This window comes from Petaurus breviceps, unplaced genomic scaffold (assembly GCF_028583685.1).
Source record: "Petaurus breviceps papuanus isolate PSGF00001 unplaced genomic scaffold, PetGlider_PUasm1.0 689, whole genome shotgun sequence".
NCBI lineage: Eukaryota > Metazoa > Chordata > Mammalia > Diprotodontia > Petauridae > Petaurus > Petaurus breviceps.
Genome location: NW_027186458.1, coordinates 8,333,013 through 8,339,885, shown reverse-complemented (window position 1 = coordinate 8,339,885; position 6,873 = coordinate 8,333,013). Strand labels below are relative to the sequence as shown.

The 6,873-nt window shown below is 40.2% G+C and overlaps 1 long non-coding RNA gene across 1 annotated transcript in view; it reads right to left on the bottom strand.

The window, feature by feature from the left end:
- The window catches only part of LOC138174516 (uncharacterized), a 48,625-nt gene that overhangs the window by 36,526 nt on the left and 5,226 nt on the right, over positions 1–6,873 (bottom strand). Inside the window, exons 2-3 of the long non-coding RNA XR_011171762.1 lie at positions 5,058–5,161; positions 3,691–3,810 (exon numbers count right to left, since the gene is read on the bottom strand). This is a non-coding gene — a long non-coding RNA (uncharacterized lncRNA). The remainder of the gene's footprint in view (positions 1–3,690; positions 3,811–5,057; positions 5,162–6,873) is intronic.

Genomic DNA, 6,873 nt, shown 5'->3' with positions numbered 1-6,873 from the left:
TATATATATATATATATATATATATATATATATATATATATATATGAAATAAGGGACTGAAGCAATATTGATTATGCTTCACCTAAAGTTAAAATGGTAGGAGTGGCAAACATGATCTCAGACAAAGCAAAAGCAAATCTAAATATAAGAGATAAGCCAGGAAATGATATTTTCCTAAAATGTACCATAGACAATAAATTAATATCAATACGATGTGTATATTAATCAAATGGAATAGTATTTAAATTCTTAAAGGAAAAGTTAAATGAGTTACAGGAAGAACTTGACAGTGAAATTAAAATAGTAAAGGATTTCAATTTATCCCCCTCAGATAGCAATAAATTGAATTTGAAAATAAACAAGAAAGACTTTAAGAACCTGAATTGAATTTTAGAAACTTAGATAGGGTAGATTTCTGGAGAATATTGAATGGGAATAAAAAGGAAGATGCCCATTTGTCAGCTGTTCATGACACCTTCACAAAAATTAGGTATGCATTAGGGCACAAAAACCTCACAAATAAGTGCAGGAAAGCAGAAATATTAAATATATCTTTTGCTGATCATAATGCAATAACAAAAAACCATATTTAGTAAAGGATCTTTGGAACAAAGATTCAAAACTAATTGGAAACTAACTTAATTCTGGAGAATGGGTGAGTCAAAAAAACAAACTATAGAAACAATTAGTAATTGTATTAAAGATTAGGACAACAGTGAAACAGCACACTAACATTTTTGGAATGCATTCAAAGCAGTACCCAGGAGAAAGTTTACTTCTTAAAATGCTTCCCTAAATGTTAAAACTGAATTTGTTTACTTATTCAATTCCATACCAGTCAAATCATCAAAGGATTACTTTGAGGAGCCAGAAAAAATAACACAATTCATCCTGAGAATCAAAAGGTTCAGAATATCAAGGGACTCAATTTGAGAAAAAAAAGGGGGTCACAGCAGTACCAAATCTCAAACTATCCTACAAAGTTGTGAGTTAAAATAATTTGGTACAGTGTAAGAAATAGAGAGGTGGATCAATGGAATAGATCAGGTACACAATGTAGAGAAATAAATAAAATTAGAAATAAATTTATTTAGAGAAATAAATTAGTAACCTCTTTGGTTTAGTCATTTTTTAGTCATGTTCAAATCTTCCTGACCCTTTTAGAGGTTTTCTTGGCAAGGATACTGGAGTGGTTTGCTATTTCCTTGTCCAGCTCATTTTTCAGATTAGGAAAATGAGGCAAAGAGGGTTAAATTACTTGCCCAAGATCACACACATAATAAGTGTCTGAAGCTGGATTTGAATTCAGGAGTATGAGTCTTCCTTGTTCCAAGCCCAGCACTCTATCCACTCTATCCACTGTTAGCAAGAGTAACTTAGTGATAGAGAACTACAAAGATTCCAGCTATTGGGACAAGAACTCAACAAAAACTTCCGGGAAAATTGGAAAGTAGTTTAGCATAGACTATATGTAGATCAACATTTCACACCATAAGCTCAAAACAGGTCCATGATTTATATATAAAGTGTAGTATCATAAGTAAATTGGTGGAACATGGAAGAAATTACCTATCACATTTATGTTCATGAACAAACAAGAGATGGAGAGGTTCACAGGAAGCAAAATTAAATATTTTGATTATATATAAATTAAAAGATTTTTTCCTCTATGAAAACCAATGCAGCTAAAAATAGAAGAGAAGCAGGAAAATGGGAAAAATCTTCGCAGTAACTTTCTTTGAAAAAGGAATAATTTTTAAGCTATATGGGGAACCAATTCATATCTATAAGAATGAGAACCATTCTCCAATTGATAAGTGGTCAAAAGATATGAATAGAGGCAGGTTTTTTTTTTTTTTTAAGCAGTCAGGGTTAAGTAACTTGCTCAAGGTTACACGGCCAGTTATTTCTGGGTGTGGTGCTGAGTGTCTGAGCCCGGGATTCGATCTCCAGGTCGTCCCAACACTGGAGCCGGTGCCACCTGGCCGCCCCTAAGCAATTGGGGTTAAGTAACTTGCTCAAGGTTACACGACCAGGTGTTTCTGGGTGGGTGCTAAGTGTCTGAGCCTGGGATTCGATCTCCAGGTCTTCTCAACACTGGAGCCGGTGCTCTTACTCGCTGTGCTACCTGGCCGCCCCATGAATAGGCAGTTTCTAAAGGAAGAAATCCAAGCATCAATTGCCATATGAAAAAATGCTCTGAATCACTAATAATTAGAGAAATAAAAATTAAAACAACTCTTAGGTACCTCCTTATACCCATAAGATTGGCTAAATCTATAAAAAACGGAAATGGCAAATTCTGGAGGGGCTATGTGAAAATATGCACTGTTGGAGCTGAACTTAGACAATTTATACAACAAGCTGAACTGAGTCAACCATTCTAGAGAACAATTTGGAACTATGCTTAAAGGGCAATAAAACTGTGCATACCCTTTGACCCGAAATACTGCTACTATGTCTATACCCTAAAGAGATCAATTCAGAAAAAAAGGACATATATATATATTTCTAGCAGCTCTTCTGTGGTGGCAAAGAATTGGAATTTGAGTGGATGCCCATCAACTGGGGAATGACTGAACACTTGTTCAGTGGCATGACTGTGATGGAATACCATTGTGCTATAAGAAATGATGAAGGGGATGGTTTCATAAAGACCAGGGGAGCTTTGTATGGACTGATGCAAAGGGAAGTGAAAAAAACCAGGAAAACAATTTATACAGGAATGATAACACTGCACAAAACTTTGAAAGACTTAGTAACTCTGATTAACACTGATTGCGCTTCTAATGATTCAAGACGAAATATGCTATCTACCTCTGGATAGACACGTGTGGACCCAGCAGGTGGAGGCATATTTTATTTCTTTTTCTCCAACTAATGTGGGAATGTTTTTCATGACTGTATGTATTTATAATATTTTTTTTGTTTTTCTTGCCTTCTCATTGGGCGGGGGGAGATGATGGAGGGAGGGAAAGAGTTCAGAACTGAAAAATAAAATAAAATTAGATTAAAAATAAAATCTAAATTCATAAAAAAATAAGATACCTTTTGCCATGAAGTGAAAGCTCACTTCTCTCTCCACTTCTTCCACTTCTCCCTCCATCCTTTAAAAAAATTTATCACAGGGATGCCTAGGTGGTGCAGTGGATAGAGCACTGGCCCTGGAGTCAGGAGGACTTGAGTTCAAATCTGACCTCAGACACTTAACACAAAAACTAGCCATGTGATCTTGGGCAAGTCACTTAACCCCAATTGTCCTACCTTCCCCCCTCCAAAAAGCAAAACAAAAACAAAAACCCAACACCAAAACAAACATATATATGTGTATATATATATGTAACAGTCTTTTAACATAATCCCCAGTATTTTCTCCAGTTTTTACTCTAGTTTCTGATGAAGACTTGACCCATCTCATCAAGGTCAACCCTATCCCATGTGCCCTTGGTCCTCATTATCTCACATCTTCTATGGCAGATTGCCCTACATATCATTCACTGTCTCTAATCTTCAGTTTCCTTACATACTATTTCTGTCTTATCTGCCTGTCCAAATATCTCCTTATACTTAAAAGAAAACCATTCATTCCTAGCCCATCTCTATGCTGGGCTGGTCATGTTGTTCAAATGCAAAACCTACAATTGCCAAAAGGATAATTTTATGGAGAACTAACACAGGGCAAATACTCACATGGTAGTCAGAAGAAGTCTCAAGGTCTCTCAAGAATTTTGGAATTGATTGTGTGACATGGGAGACACTGGCACAGAACCATTCCTTGTGGTGTGCTCTTATCAGAGAAGGTGCTGTGCCCTACGAGCAAAGCAGAATTGAAGCAGCTCAAAAGAAATGTGAGATGCGCAAATTTCAAGAATCCACCCCAAATATTCACAGGAACTATTTGTGCCTGACCTGAGGGAGAATATTCTGAGCTCCTGCTGCTCTGATCAGCCACAGTTGGCCAACACTGAAGCTTGACTCTAGCATAATGATGCCATTTCGGTCCTCTTTGGGAACAAAGCACAATGACCAAACCCATCTTGGTGAGGTACCATCTAATGTCTCTTTTCTGTTTCCCAGCCAAACTCCTATAAAAGCTGTCTGCATTTGGTACCATCGCTTCCTTTTTTCACTCAGTGCTCTGTAATCTAGCTGACACTGCTCTCTCCCAAATTGCCAGTGAACTCCTAATTGCCAGCTATGATCATCTTTCCTCAGTCCTTACCCTTTTCGCCCTCTCGGCACCACCTGGCAAAGTAGAGCACACTCTTTCCCTAGATCCTCTCTCTTCTCTAGGTTTTCATGATATTGCATTCTCTCTCTCTCTCTCTCTCATCCTTCTGCCCCCTTCTTCATTTCTACTGGATCATCAACCACATCAAGGCCCTGCCTGTGACTGTGCCCCAAGGTTCTGTTCTTTGTTCTCTTTTCTTCTCTTTCTTAGTGACATCCTCAGTTCCATTCCAAGGGCTTCTCTCCAGCTGGTTGTGTACCAGCATCTCTGACCCTTGATCACCCTTTATCTCTGCTCCCTCTCTGCCCTTTGGCCAGGACAGAATCAGTGTCCTCTGCCAAATGTGTGGAGATGCATAGGGGAGTTCACTCGAGTCATAGCGGCAGGCACCCTGGACAGGGCCCACAGTGGGATCCTGCAGCACAAACCTGTGGATGAATGCAACATGTGCCTGGCCATGGGCTAAGGATGGTGAGTTGGAGCTCAAATATTCCACTTATCTGACGTTTTCCCTCCTGCGTCTTTATGAGATATGCTATTCATCTAAGATTGGGGATTTGGCTTGTGCTTAGCATACAATGCCATTCTCTCTCTCTCTCTCTCTCTCTCTCTCTCTCTCTCTCTCTCTCTCTCTCTCTCTCTCTCTCTCTCTCTCTCATTCATTTATGGGAAACAATTACTCTGCCATCTTGCTCATCCATTAATCTTGAGAACTCCTTTCAGAAAGGGTTCTAGGCAAATTGGGTTCTAAGTTAGGTGAGGCCATGTTGTGAAATCTTAAAGCACACTATTTTGGAGAACAGAAAAATAAGAAGACTGTAGATACCATTCTGAGAGTAAGAGGTTCTTCACGGCGCAATTCTGAGGAAAGCATTGGCATGGTTTCCAGGTAGGCCAGTGATGCCAAGTGGCAGGATCCTGGCTCTCTCTCTGTTTTCAAATCAAAGAAATTAAATGTAAACTCCTAACATGAGATCTTTCTAGAACCAGCTAGATTACCCCAGTGGAACCCCAGGATGGGAGTGCACCTTCGGGTGTTCAACTAAACTGCCCATTTTGGGACTTAGCCATTATCTTGAAGAAGTCATTTAATTTTTTTTTTCCTTTTGGAAGGCAATTGGGGTTAAGTAACTTGCCCAAGGTTGCATGGCTAGTTTTTTTGTGTGGGTGTTGAATGTCTGAGGCCAGAACCGAACTTGGGTCCTCCTGACCTAGGGCTGGTGCTTTATGCCGCTCTAGAAGTCATTTAATTTAATAACACTTTGACTTTTAAAAAAGCCTACATTTTCCATTCTCGATATTAACACGGTACTTTGAGAAACTTACTGGGAAGATGCTGGGAAGACAGAGATGCCCATTTTGTTACTTACACCTCCAGTCCCTTGGGGGCTCTGGATGAGGCAGGAGTCACACAACATCTATAACCTTCTGTGACCATTAGGTGAAAGAGCCACACTTTTCACTTTCTAGTCAGAGAAAATGACTTGTCAGATAAAAATGCTACAAATGTTGTTGGGATGGACCCAAAGGTCACTTGCTGTCTTCACTTGCCCTGGCGTCTGCATTTGTTAGCACAGTGAACTAGAATTCCAGCAGAGCAAGTGGGCTTCAATATGTCTGTGCAGGTACTAGTTAAACTTGTATTTCAGCAAATGTGTGGTTCTGGCATGATAAGTTGGTATTTCAGTTGGCACACACCAACTTTCGGCATGGCAAGCTTGTATATTAGCAGGAGTGTAGTGGTTAGCCTGGTGAATTGGTATGTTAGCAGACCTGTGAGGTTGTTGGCAGATTGAGTATTTTAGCAGGTCCATGTAATAGTCAATGTAGCAAATGACGTATTTCAGACGTAGGAAGGCAAGAGAGTCAAAGGCATATCTGAGGTCAGGATCCCTGTGTTGGAGATGGGGAAGGAGTGTGTTAAAAAGTTTTCTTTGGCTGCTCATCTGAATGGGTGCTATTTCTAAAGTATCAAGTAATCCAGCCATCCAGGACTTTTTGTTTTAAAGTAAGGAATTTTATCCTTCTTCTTCCTTCCAACTCTGAGCCCCCACACATAATATCTAGGTTAGTAGCTGCAGACTGTTTTTCCTTTCTATTCTTGGGATTATCTTCGTTCATGTTATTTACATAGATAAGTAAGCCCCATTGGGGACTGAAACTGTGCTCTTCCCCCTTTTGCAGCTTGAGCTTTTGCAGCTCACTGTCACAGTTAGCACTTAAAAGTTTATAGAATTGAAGGAAATTGAACTTTAAAAGGGGCAGTCAGAGGAGAAAATATTCCCTACTCTCCTAGCCCATGTAGGTTAAGCCACGGGGGTTTGGGGTAGGAGAAGAAAAATGCTCAGGAAAGTCAGCTGAAGACTGGAGGGAGGGGCACATAGTTCCCAATTGCAAGGGTCCCCCCAATACTAGTGGTGACTCTGGCAGCACCAGCGGGGCCAGCAGCAGCAGCACCTACCATCACCTCCACCACCAACACCTACCTCCACTACCATCACCTCCACTACCAACAACACAGCCTCCACCACCTCCACCACCTCCAATACTAACTACATCACCTCCACCATCACCACCCCCACCATCACCACCCCCACCATCACCACCTCCACCATCACCACCTCCACCATCATCACCTCCAC